A 12,888-nucleotide genomic window follows, 5' to 3' on the forward strand; every position below is an offset into this window, starting at 1 on the left:
AACAAGCTGAAAAATTTTTAATAGCTTAACAGTGTCTAGTCGGATAAATTTTGATGTACGGGAACACTGGAACAGGGGAACTTTTAATTGTGGAAAAACCATCTGATGACATTATATTTTATATTTTGTTTACGTTATATTTTGTCTATACGCAAATAATCGCTAACCGCAGCGAAGCGGTTAGCCCTGTTGCAATATGCGTTTCCCGCACATCTCGTGCGCTACTGAAATAACGCAAATATGCGGGGCATCTATATTTGTGATTTTCGCCGTCCATGGTATCTTTAGGATACGGCGATAAAGCCACATTTCGAAGGCTTCTAATCTGTTTATATCCCCCGTTTTGAGTGTCCAGTCCTCTCTGTCATATATAGCAGCACCGACCACACGTAGCATTTAGTAAACCTTAGTCTCAGTGTAAGGTCGAACTCTGAACAGGTCAGTACTTTCCTGAATTTTACGAAAGCTTGTCGAGCTTGCTCAATGCGACATTTTACTTCCCTGTCCGATGCCCAGTCTTCCAAAAGCCACGTTCCTAGGTATTTAAATTTGCTCACTCTTTCAATGGACTTAGTATTTAGTGTTATGGTGGAGTTTTCAAATGCCTCCAAGTTTTTGGAGATGATCATGAATTTGGTCTTTTTGGTATTAATCTCTAATCCCACTCGCTTACTGTATTCTCCGATTATAGTGACAAGTTGTTGAAGATCTGCTGTGTTGTCACAAATTAAGACAGCATCATCAGCATATCGTATGTTGTTGATCAATACTCCATTCACTTTGATTCCCATCTCTGCATCTTCCACAGACTCTTGAAATATGGCTTCCAAATAAATGTTAAATAAAAGAGGGGAAAGCACACATCCCTGCCGAACACCCTTTCTTATATGTATGGGTTTGGATATAGAATTGACTATTTTTAATTGTGCTGCCTGATACTACTATAAGTTTTCAATGCATCTTATGTCTTTTTGGTCTATATCAAGCTTCTTGAGGATCTGCATTAATTTGTGATGTTGGACAAGATCAAACGCTTTCTCGTAATCTAAAAAGCACAGGAATACGTCCTTCCTCTGATCGTAAAAATTTTGGACCAACACCTGTGTTGCTACTATTGCTTCTCTTGTTCCTAAACCTTGCCTAAACCCAAACTGAGAATCACTGATGTCCCATTCACATTTTTTGTATAATCTTTGATATAGAATTTTTAAGAATATTTTTAAAGTGTGGCTCATCAGGCTTATGAGTCTGTGATCCTCACATCTTTTTGCATTGACTTTTTTGGGTAGGGGAATAAATGTAGAGAGCAACCACTGTGGAGGATAGCAACCAGTTTCACAAATAAAATTAAATATTTTATGTAGTACTGAAATTCCCCTTTCATCCAGTAGTTTGAGTATTTCTGAAGGGATTTCATCTGATCCGGGTGCCATATAAAGTTTGCTATTGAATAAACTTAAAAACAACCTGCTAGTTTTCACAAAACTTGTTAGGATGACAAGTTCCACATTTAAAATCACGTTCCACAATTAAAACTTCCTCTGTTCCAGTATTCCCTTACATCAAAGTTATTTCCGATTAGGCACCGTTAAGCTATTAACAAATTTTCAGCTTGCTATTGATAAACTTTTTTTTAGTACGCGGGCCAATATAATAGAAGTATCATATATAAAAGAAGTATCACACATATTCCCTAGTATCTGAATAAAACTTACTTCGTTAGAAAGTGCTCAGTTGTCATAGAAAATATATAGGTAGGTACTTACCCCTTTTCAAAAACCATGTTTTGTTTTTTTTTTAAACAAACCAAACTAATTACCTATTTGTAATAGGAAATAAGCCAAAATTTTACCAAAAAAATGATTTTGTTAACGTTTAGACGTCCAAATCGGATGCCGTTGTCAAAATACAAAAAATATTAATGCCACAAGAAAATAGTTTCAGAACAAAACCAAACATACTTTGAACAATTAATATCGGTCCATTAGAAGCCGAGATAATGTAAATTTATAATTAAAAATAACAAATTATTGACTATACCAAATATTTTTGCATATAACCTTGCTTTTACTCAACATAAAAAGATTTAAAGTATAGTCGGTTCGCTAAACTCATACATAGCTGGCTAGGGATTTTAGTAGGTAATTTTTTTGTGTTTTGCCAATTTTGGCCAAATTACTAACTATTTAGTAATTATTAACTTAAAAATGAATAACCATTTTCAGTTTCATTGCAACACGAAACTACAGCCGCATCATTATTCCAGTTCAATCAGAGAGTGCAGCCAGCACCTCTACCGGTTTCGAAACGTATTAGTCCCTCATCAGGAAGCACATATGCTGCTCTCTCTGACCCAACTTGGACAAACCCCGGCGTGCAGTCACGGATTGCACGAACAAAATAGCAGGGATGCCCTAGCGGCAACTGCTATTAAAAAAACTAAGTTTTCAATCTAATAGCACATAAAACAACTTCCAAAAATGCTATTCTACATCCTAACACACTGAAAACAATGGGAACCTTCTCTGGTAATACCTTCGAGGCTTCTACAATTTGCAAGCCATAACGGATGCTGAGACTAAGGAAGATGAGGGAATTTTACAATTTATAATTCACGTCCCATCTGCTTAGGCAGATTTTTATTTTATTTTTGGAGAATTTACCATTTTTAAGGATTTTAAAATTTGAACAAAATACAGCAGAAAATCGAAAGGCGCGAAATTTTTGGTATTATTTTAACCCGGGGATAGTCGCGCTTACTTCTGTAACGTGAACAGTCGCGTGTTAGGTTTCATCTCACAATACGAATTTAAATACGAATGTACAACAAATTTTTATTTTATAGTATTTTTATTTACATGCTATGTTAGAATAGTTATTTTCCTAGAGTGCAGAAAGTCATTCTTTTCCGCACGCGACTGCAGTTTGCCGAACGACGCGAAGCGGGAGTTCGGCAAGCAGTCGAGTGCGGAAAAGAGACTTTCTGCAAGAGTTAGGAAAAATATTTTTTCTAAGAGTCTTTCAAAAATTACCAAAATTAATTTAATTAATATGAAAATACATACACAAATTAATTCTTTGACAAGGTTGTCAAAACCAAACTTTCAATATAATTAGTTAGCATGAGGACTATCTTGGTTTCCATGACGATGATTCAAAACGACTGTTATTGTCTACCGATTTGACTTTCGAATATTATGTCAAAATAATTTTATTTCATCGAATTGTCGCGTTAATTTCATTAAAACAGGAACACAATAAGATATATTTGAAATATGTAAATTAGTAAATAACATCTAAATATTAGTTTATTGCATGTATTATAATTACTTTAAGGCCATATTAACATATCTAAATTAACACGCGTGCGGAAAAGTAAAAACCGCGTGCGGAAAAGTAACACGCGTGCGGAAAAGTAACACGCGTGCGGAAAAGTAACACGCGTGAGAAAAGTGAAACTTTCTAAACTAAAATGCGTGCGCGAAAGTAGACATTTTTGCACGCTCGTAGAAAAATATTATTTCTAACACTTATTAAAGCTAATTGTCTCTCCCAAAGCCATAAATTCCACAAAAAGAAGAAGAAAATACCTAAGCATTACTACACCCTTCCTCGAGGCACTTCGAAATTTTTTCAAAATTGCAAAATTTTTCATCAAGTTATCGCGAAAAAGGATAAAATGTGAGATTCTATCTAACGGAGCGACTACTCGCGGGTTAAGTATTAAAATTAGTTTAATATTTAAATAAAAATATAACTAAAATGTTTAAAATGTATTTGTTTCGTTGAAATCATAAAAATAGAAATATATCTTCTTACGTGCGTACAAAGTACACATACTTTTGTTGTAGGTATATAAAAGAGCTTTTTTGTTTTCTGTATCTGGTAGATGTGTACGTCATCTAATTGCATCACTTTTTTCGCACAAAATTAACACTATTGAAGGCTTGTGCGGAAATAGAAACTGCATGCGGTTTGACCCATGTACCATATGGTAGACTGATTTCAATACGCAAATAGCGTTCGCGACGTGGGCTGACGTATCCTGGATATCTGGATCGCGTAATAGCCCGCTCATCTCCGCCGCTGGCCCAGCGTCTTTTGACGTCACAGACCGGCGCTTGCCTGATCACCGTGGGCCAACATCGATTTTTACCACTGTGTGTATGACTTACGTCAACCATGCATTCGGATCGCTCCAAATATTTCGTCTATTTATGTAAAGTGTTGCTCTCGTAGTAATTATTTGTTGAAAGGGGACCGACCGACTACTGCGGCTTGAAACTTCGATCTCGAAATAAAAATTTGTTTGTTTCCATTGAACGCTTCGCGTATATTGCGGGGAAAACTAGATACTTTTCGGGTCCTTTTTTAACTATTTAATTAGTTATGGATGCTTTTCGGACGACAAATATTCACTTAGGGGTAGGTGCCGTGGTACCGTTTAAAGACTAGTTTTATTGTTTATATTTATGGTGTGCCAAGGAGATGGATGGATTTTGGACTTTTCAAATAATGTGTTAAGTAAGTACCGATTCTATTATCTAAAGTTTATTTTAAATAAATTAGTTATAGGGATTTTGAGTTAGTATATCCAAGTACTAGTTAATTTACAAAAATTATTATTAACAAATTTATTAAAGAAGAAAAAACATTGAAAAACGTCCAGAAAAACGATTTGTCATAAAATAGTGATATCAACTTTTGCCACCAACGTGTTTGAGAGAATTTTAAAAGCTTCTCAGTGGTCTTGGGTAAATCTGATTAATTATTACTTTCTATCTGTTATTATTTTTCTACTTAACTGTATCTTTCTCCCATTTAAGAATTTAGACAAGGTGGGTCATGAGGTGGGTACATGCTCCTACCTCGTACTTCAAATTATGTATAACCTAAAAAATAATGATTTGATCTGTTTTAAAGGGAGAGCGTCCCCAAAAACTTTCAAACAAACAAATTATAAAGATGCATAATACCTTACGAAAAATTCTGTAAAAAATCAGTTTATGTACACTCAGCCTACTGGTTTATAAAAAATGGACAAATTTTTTAAAAGTCTCAACTAAGTATGCGAATTTTTTGAAATTTTTAATGAAAGTAAAGATGATTCCGATTTAATCACAGAACAGGGCCTCTACTATGTTCAGTCGAACCCGCTTATTGGAATGGCCTTCGTGCCAAGCAAAAGTATTCTTATAACAGGAATATTCTAATAACCGATCAATGGTGGCTAGTAGAAACGTTCCGGGACCTCAAATTTCTATTACTGAAAGCAGGGTATTCCTTTAACAGGTATTCTAATAAGCGGGTTCGACTTAAGTACAAAAAACTCGAAGAAGTACCACAAAGTTTTTTTATTAAAAAGATCAATAAAATTGGACGCGTTTCGGCTCAACAAGAGCCATCAGCATATAAGTACAGGAACACAAACATCAAGAACTGACCAGGACAGGAAAGAGGAAGAATCAACTACTTTAAAAGACAAACATTACTGCACAAACATTCTTTGGTTTTGCTATTAAGCGATTTTTACATTGTATTATAAATAAAAAAAGTAATTGAGTAAGGACATCTTCATGTGGAGGAACCATCTTGCGAACAGATCAGGTGTCTTAGGTGTTTGTGTTCCTGTATTTATTTGCTGATGATGGCTCTAATTGAGCCGAAACCCGTCCAATTTTATTGATTTTTTAATTAAAAAAACTTTGTGGTAGGTACTTCTTCGAGTTTTTTGTACTTTGTTACCTCGAGACTACATTTGTGAAATATGGATACTTCTCTTCATGATTAAAATAATTACCAAAGATGCCAGTAGCACCGTCTATGAATAGTAAGTCAAATGAGTCACTAAAATTCGAATTGTTATCCTCTGATGCCTTTTAAGATGCAAATTAAGTATAATATAATTCATAGAAGGTGCTAGTAGCATCTTTGGTAAATATTTTAATAATTACACCGAAGAGATGAAAACATTTGATTCTAGTTCAGTTTCTCTACACAGCTGCTCCGAGGAGGCTACGGTAAAACCGAAATACGTACACTCAAAGAAATTTAGTTCGTAATATTGATTAACAGTGATTATTGAATAGTATTTCGTTGTAACAACAATTTAATTTTTTGTGTCAATGAACTTTTAGACATTGATCAATATAGGTATTTGGTTATTGTCACAATGATTAAATAATAATTGTGAAAATAACTAGAGTACATTAATCAATAACACTCAATTTATTCAGACAATAAGTTAGTTTCGTATATTTATTAAATAATGGTAATTGTGGTAGCAAAGCACTTTCTTGATTTCGTAGATGATAAGTAAGTACCTTGGTTTATCGTGACAACGTACAGATTTCATTAAAACAATGTTCAAATGTTGTTAATATAGATAGAGTATTATTTGATTATTCCATAGATATAAACTGATTGTTGTAACAACGAATGCATTAATCAATCTACTACTGCGTTTAATAACCACAATCAATGCGTTCATGGTAAAAATAAACGAATTTGTTGAAACAATAAATGTTTTGCTTGACCATTTGAAATGTAACGGTTTTTCCTTATCGTTCTTTGTTAAACAATGCTGTTATTTCTGCCGAAGTTCCAAATAATTTCATTTCGTTTCCAAGTGCAGTCCGTACTGGAAGGAAGTTTTCGTGTGTCTTTTATCGTATTCATTTTTTTTTCGAATCCTTTGAATTAACATTTTTATTAATACATATTACGTACCTTTTTCGTTGAGTGTATAAGCACATAGTAGAGACCCTATCCTGTAATCAAAACTGAATCATCTTTACTTTTATTTTATTTGAATTCACTTCTATGAATTTAAAATATTGTTATCACGGTGAACGACATGTGGTGGATGCAATTCTAGATCCCTTGGCGACTAATTCATCACTCTGTATTGCTTTATATGTACATTTTAAAAGGTATCAGAGGATAACAAGACGAATTTTAGTTCCTGACTCATTTGACTATGAAATTATTAAATTGCTTACAACCCACCGACCAAAAACCTGTTATACTTTTAAAATGGTGGATAATTTTGAATAACTAGGTGTAGTATGCGATGAAAATGGAAAAGAGGAATAGGAGCTCGAGCTAGAATAGCAAAAGGGAATAAAAAATTAGGCAGTTTAAGAGGTCAAATGAATTTAAAATACGTTTCTAAACAAAGCAAACTCCGAATCTAAAAATCAGTAATTATACCGACAGTAGCATAAGCCTGCGAGGTATGGGCATTAAGTAAGAAGGAAGAGGATACTCTGGAAAGACGGGTAAGGAAAATATTGGGATGCGTTTTCGGCGGAAGGAAGATACAAGACGGGTGGGATAGAAGAATCAGCAACGAATTAATGCCTTTGTATAAAGAACCTACCATGGAGTAGAATCGTTCGAAATATTTCGTTTATTTATGTAAAGTGTTGCTCTGGGGGCAACATTCGCAAAAAAACCCCAAAAAACAATTTTTTCAGTATTTGAAGATGGAACCTTACGAAAAAATCTGGAAAGATCAATCACATCTTTCTCAGTGAACCATGTATACTTGTAAATCAAAAGATTATTGTTCCAGCTGTATAGAGAGATGTGGACATTTGCCTGACAAATATTATATATAAAGGGTGATTCAGTGAAACGGTACGATTTGACAACGCTTCTTCTTCTGCCCTTTAATTCGTCCAATTTTGAACATAGGCTTCCCCCAGTTTTCTCCATTCGCTTCTGTTTAGTGCTTTTCGTTTCCAGTGCGTTCCTCCTATCTTTTTAATGTCGTCTCCCCATCTCATCTGGGGTCGTCCTCTTGCTCTCTTTCCTGTCCATGGTCTCCATTGTTATATCGTGGTATTCCACCTATTGTCGGTTTGAATAGCGCTGCTGACGATAAAATAGAGGAGCCGCGGGCTTGCAACGTAAACGTTATGAATCTAAAGAGTGGGAAATTTAGTTATCATGGAGGCGTGTGTTTAGGATGCCCACGTGCAACCTTGTGTTCCCAATGAATAAAACTGCTGACTAAGTGGACTGTATATATTTTTATTACTAAGACATGTGTGAACTCTTTGAAGACAACAAACAGACTGACTAAAAAATGAATATGTCGCTAATAAGCCATATATGCACGCAGGCAGGGCCGTCTCAGGACATTTCATTAAATATTGCAGCGAACATGCCGCCCCTCCTTGAAAGCACAGTCTTTCAAGATAACTAAAACTAAAGCTCCTATTATACCAACAAAACAATGCAACAATATAACCTAAAACCAAAAATAATGTCCTAAACCAAACGAAAGTTTCTCTTTCCCCTATGTCTAATTATCCATCGGTAACACGCAAATTTTTGCCACCGCACGTTTAATACAGTGTCCATTACTCGTTTTGAGCGTCACTACCCGCACAATACCGTCTTTTCCAGGATGCACCTCCATTACCCTTGCCAAAGGCCATTTCATGGGTGGTACCCCACTCTCCTCCAAAATTACTATTTGTCCGGGTTTAATCTGGTCAGCTGAAGAACGCCATTTATTTCTTTCTTGCAAATTTGCCAGATAACCCTTGGACCATTTACTCCAAAAATTTTGCATCATCTGCGTTACCAATTGGAACCTTTGAATACGACCCGGATTCAGATGTAGAATGTTTTCTTGCGGTAACGACACCAATGGACAGCCAATTAGAAAATGCCCAGGAGTGAGAACATTAAAATCAGTAGGATCCTCAGAAAGAGGGGTCAAAGGACGGGAATTTAAGCAGGCTTCAGTCTGCGCAATTACCGTATTCAACTCATCATAGGTGAGACTAGTGTCCCCAACAACCCTTTTTAAATGATATTTTGCCGATTTTACAGCTGCCTCCCATAAACCACCGAAATGTGGAGAATAGCTTGGTATAAAATGCCAGTTAATAGACAATTCAGATAAGTATCTAGCAAAAGTACACTGATTTACCCTATCCCGTAAAAAATTAAATAAATCCTGAAGGTGGTTGTTAGCCCCTACAAAGTTACTTCCATTATCTGAATATATATCCCGTGGTAAACCCCTTCTGGATATAAATCTTTTAAAACAATTCAAAAATCCCTGCGTAGTTAAGTCATTGACCAACTCCAAATGACAAGCCTTGGTCACCAAGCAAACAAAAATACACAAATACCCCTTAATAATTTTTTGCCCTCTAAGCTTATGAGCCCTTATATGAAACGGACCATCATAGTCAATGCCACACCGTTCAAAAGATTTAATACTAGGAGTTATGCGACTAGCCGGTAAATTTCCCATTTTTTGTTTAAGATGCAATGGCTTTGCCCGAAAACAGGTTATGCACTTACGTAATATATCCCGAACCACGCTTCTACCCGATATAGGCCAATAAGTTAATCTTACAATATTTAATAACGTTTTCGCACCCGCATGCAAATTCCGATAGTGTTCGTTTTGTATTATGAGTCTTGTTAACTTATGTGATTTCGAAAGTATAATCTGATGCTTTTGGTCGTACCCTACCTCAGCATTCTGTATTCTTTTTCTTATCCTTAATATACCCGAATCATCCAAGAATGGATATAAACATATTATTTTATTTGAATTCAAAACCCCTTTTGATTTTTTCAGAGCTTGCCAGACTTCATAAAAACTCTGTTTCTGCGATATTATTAGTCGTCTCAAAGCTGTTTCTTTTTCGTCACTGGAGAGAACTTTACTTAAAACCCTTTGTTCCCTTTTTAATTTATAATTTTTGTAAAAACTAAATATCCAACCTATTACATTTTTTAACCGTTTAAGACCAGAATATTTACCGAATATGTCCTGTACCACAATTGAAGAAAATACCAATTTTGGCTTTCTAATTTCTGGCAGCTCCTCTACTTTAACGTCTGATTCTGTTTCAAACCACATTTCTTCGTGCAGTACTAAAAAATTAGGACCATCCCACCATAATCTAAAATCCTTGGATTGCTCTGGTTCTATCCCTCTTGATAAAACATCCACTGGATTTATCTCTGACCTAACATGTCCCCAAGAATTTTTATCCGTTAACCGTTGAATCTCCCATACACTATTCGCTATAAAAGTTTTCCATTGGCACGGTTCTCCCCATATCCATGCCAATGCCCTCGTGGAATCCGTCCAGAGTCTTACCTTGGTAAACCTAATATTTAAAGATTTAATTACCTCTTCAGTGAATTTTGCTCCTAAAAGAGCAGCACATAGCTCCAGTCTTGGCAAGGATACAGACTTCAAAGGAGCCACCCTAGATTTTGAACAAGCTAAATTTACATTATCCATACCGTTAACATCCGTTGATTTTTTCCAATAAAATTTTCGATTTATTTTTAATTCTTCCAGAGCCGTTATTTTATCCCTGAGCCTGCTACAGGACGAGTAAAGTTCCTGAGGTAATGATTCATCCCATCCCAATTTCATCTGCCATAATGTTTGTATTATTAATTTTACCCTTATCATCACTGGACTAACTAGGCCAAGTAAATCGAATACTTGAGCTACGACCGATAGAATGCCTCTCTTGCTCACCTTATCTTTTCTTGTATCAATCGTAATACTAAAATATAAAACATCTTCCTTTGAATTCCATAATAATCCAAGTGTTTTATTAATCCCATCTTCCGCTAGATAATATTCTATATCTCCTGCCGAATTAAACTCATCCATAAGAACCTCTGGATGATTTGACTTCCATTTTCTTAATGGAAGACATCCTGAATCCAAAATACTAATTATTTCCCCTTTTAAACCTCTATCTTCTTCAACCGTGTTTGTACCCTTTATTAAATCATCCATATAAAAATCACGAAGTATAACTTCACTTGCCCTTTGATATTTATCCCTTTTTTCCCTAGCTAACTGTAATAAGCATCGAACCGCTAAAACACTAGATGGAGCTAACCCGTAGGTGACCGTGTTCAACCTATAAACTCCTACTTCGTCTTGCGTTGAAAATCTCCATAGAATTCTTTGAAATTCCCCGTTTGGATCATAAATCAAAATTTGCCGGTACATCTTAGCTATATCAGCAACAATTACTATAACATGTTCCCTAAACCGTAACAAAATATTAAATAAATTGTCCTGTAATTTATTACCCGTCATTAAAGTATCATTTAGCGAGATTCCCGAATCGCTAACCGCAGAACCGTCAAAAACAACCCTACATTTCTTAGTGATAGAAGAATCCTTGAACGCCCCGTGGTGACAAAGATAATGAGCCGCATGTGAGACTTGATTCTCATCCTCAATCTTGAACATGTACCCTAACTGGATATATTCCTTCATAAAATCATTATATTGCTGCTTCATGACGGCGTTCCTTTCTAATTTCCCTTCCAAATGACTAAATCTTTTTAACGCCGTGTCATAAGATTGGCCCAACTTATCCACATTATCCTTAAATAGATATTTCACAATAAACCTGCCTTCCCAGTTTCTTTCCCTAGAATTTTCAAATAATTCCTCACATCTTCGTTCTTCCGTTGTATGAGGTGTAGCTTCCTCACATTCATCCAAGCTCCAAAACCGTTGTAATTGTGCTTCAATATTTTTATTTTCCGTAAAATTGCAACTTTGTTTTTTGTGCTGGTCATTAACCCCTGGTATTAGCCCCGATACCATCAAACCCAATTTGGTTTTTTGAATAAAAGGTCCCTCTTTATTCACCTTGAACCGCCCTGTACAAAGTAAGTCCCAAAATACAGTTGCTCCAAGCAGCAAACTTATTTTATTTGTTTTCCAAAACTCAGTATCTGCTAGAGTAATATTTTCCGAAATTTTAAAAGTATTTACTAAATCTATTTTATCAATGGCTAAGAAACAACCGTCCATTTGAAAACTATTACATTTAGACCGTACCGTTAAGTTAACCGAATCCCTTATGCTTGTGCAATTGTACTCTATCCCTTTTACCGGTATATTTACTTTAAAGGACTTTAGTCCTGTCTTTTCCCATAATTCTTTAGTCATAAAGTTTGATTTTGAAGCACCGTCTAATAATGCTTTACAGTCACTTAATTTTCCCGATTTTTCCATTATTTGTAAATGTTCCGTAGATAATAAAATCTCCCTTGAATCCGTATTTTCCGATATCCTCACCGATTTGTAACTGTGAACAAGATCCTGTTCACAAGTCCGCGTACCTTCTGTATTCCCTTGAGCCTTCGAATTTTCATTATAATTATTTCCCGAATTATCCGCTGTGTTAACAGTGCTTTCCCTATTATTGTTATTACCCGAATTAATCCGATTTGCCGTATTATTTGCCGTGTTGTTATTATTAACCTGATTTCCCGTATTATGTGCCATTTTAGCAGTGTCTTCCCTATCATTATTATTACCCGAGTTAATCCGATTTACCGTATTATTTGCCGTATTATTATTATTAACCTGATTTCCCGTATTATGTGCCGTTTTAGCAGTGTCTTCCCTATCATCATTATTACCCGAGTTAATCCGATTTACCGTATTATTTGCCGTATTATTATTATTAACCCGGGTTCCCGTAACCGCATTTCCCGCAGTCGTATGTTCCGTAACCTCATTTTCCGTAACCGTATTTTCCTTAACCGTATTTTCCGTAACCGTATTTCCCGTAAACCGTATTTCGTAACCTGTTCCCGAAAAAACAGGTACCGTATTATTATCCGTTTGTGGTGTCCCGCGACTAGCCACATTTGTATTTACCGAATCCGAAATATTTCTACCGAAATTCCCTGAAATATGTGGCAGAATATTATGTTTTCTACCACAAGCACTGCAACCTGGCATAGTACAGCCTTCTACCCTATGATTCCGCCTTTCCGTTTGAGCCCGATTGTCCCTATTTTTTACCAATGCTCCTCTTTCCGTTGGAGCCCGATTATTCGTATGTTTTAATAATG

The 12,888-nt window shown here is 35.6% G+C and overlaps 1 protein-coding gene across 2 annotated transcripts in view; it reads left to right on the forward strand.

Annotated features, from left to right (window-relative positions):
* The first annotated feature begins 4,155 nt into the window (after positions 1-4,155).
* Positions 4,156-12,888, forward strand: part of LOC114331260 (NACHT and WD repeat domain-containing protein 2) — a 206,679-nt gene continuing 197,946 nt past the window's right edge. For both annotated transcript variants that reach the window (XM_028280772.2, XM_028280781.2), the window contains exon 1: positions 4,156-4,524. The gene's annotated coding sequence lies outside the window, so the exon portion shown is untranslated. The remainder of the gene's footprint in view (positions 4,525-12,888) is intronic.

The sequence above is a fragment of the Diabrotica virgifera genome, chromosome 6, assembly GCF_917563875.1.
Source record: "Diabrotica virgifera virgifera chromosome 6, PGI_DIABVI_V3a".
In the NCBI taxonomy this organism is placed as follows: domain Eukaryota; kingdom Metazoa; phylum Arthropoda; class Insecta; order Coleoptera; family Chrysomelidae; genus Diabrotica; species Diabrotica virgifera.